Consider the following 1348-nt stretch of genomic DNA (forward strand, 5'->3'; position numbering starts at 1 on the left):
TAATGGCTGTATTTTTTTACTGTAATTTTGACTTTAGGAATCATCTTTATTATTTCTGACATCAGCCACCCAACAGCATGCTCTCTTCTGATTTTGATGATTCATTGTGTGATGCTCAAAATACCCAGAATCTCCATACCTGCAATAACAATTTCATTATAGCAGAGAAAGATGTAAACAAAAGGATACATGGGCAGGTCTGGGAGGGCTTCCAGCAAAGGAACCTGCTTACCTTCCCAGTACAGGTGTTTACTCTGAATGCTCCATGGTGTCTCTCTGGGGCAGAAATTCCTTCTACCTCTGGAACTCATGGGATTGCTATGTCCCCTGTGGGTGCAGCTCTTCATCTCTGCTCTACTCCACTCTCCAGGTCTAGTTGTTGTCACTGCCACTTCTGGCATGTTTACTGCTACTGTCTTTTGCTGTAAGTGTGTTTCATCTTTGTTATCCGGGTCTGGATCCCTCAGTGCAGAAAGATGATTTACAATTTTGGAAACTCTACATAGAGTCGCTGTGAGTTGGAATCAACTTGAAGGCATTAGGTTTATTATATTTTGGTTTTATAAGAGTTTTGCATTTTCTAGAATGTTATATAGTTGAAATCATAGTAGCTATTTGGACTAGCTTTTTTCTCTTAGCTTGATAGTTCATTTCTTTTTACTGCTAACTAACAACTCCACGGTATGGACATACCAGATTTTATCTGATACATGCATTACAGTCAATAAATTTGCTTCTTTTTGCTTTTTCTGAATCCCACAAATTTTATTGTTTTATTTTCTTTTTCATTTAGTTCAAGATATTTTTCAATTTTCTTGAGACTTCTTAGACCCATGTGTTTGTTGTTATTCACCTTACATTTTGAGATTTCTTAGCTATATTTCTGTTACTGATATTTGGTCTCAGAATATACTTTGTGGTCTTAGAATATATTTTGTATGATTTCTGTTTTTCAGGTTGCTAGGGTATGTTTTATGGCCCAGGAAGCCATCTGTTTTGGTGGATGTTCCATGTGAGCTTGAAAATAATGTGTATTTTGCTGTTAGTGGCTGTATTCTATAAATGTCAGTTAGATCCCAGTAATTGATGGTGCTGTACATTGGTTTCTGATTTTCTACATGGTAGATTTTTCAATTACTAACGGATATTTCAATTATTAAAAGAGGGGTACTGACATCTCCCATTATAATAATGGATTTGCCTGTTTCTCTTTGCATTTCTATATGATTTTGCCTCACTGATTCAGATGCTGTGTTTAAAAAGGCACATTCACATAAGTATTCTTATTATGTCTTCTTGGAGTTGTTGTTGTTAAGTGCCAATGAGAATATCAGAAAGATGTTTACCT

General features: G+C 35.8%; 1 protein-coding gene across 2 annotated transcripts in view; it reads left to right on the top strand.

The window, feature by feature from the left end:
- ZNF133 (zinc finger protein 133) overlaps positions 1-1348 on the top strand; it is an 11213-nt gene that overhangs the window by 1451 nt on the left and 8414 nt on the right. The gene's annotated exons all lie outside the window — the stretch shown is intronic.

This window comes from Chrysochloris asiatica, unplaced genomic scaffold (genome assembly GCF_000296735.1).
Source record: "Chrysochloris asiatica unplaced genomic scaffold, ChrAsi1.0 scaffold00039, whole genome shotgun sequence".
In the NCBI taxonomy this organism is placed as follows: Eukaryota; Metazoa; Chordata; class Mammalia; order Afrosoricida; family Chrysochloridae; genus Chrysochloris; species Chrysochloris asiatica.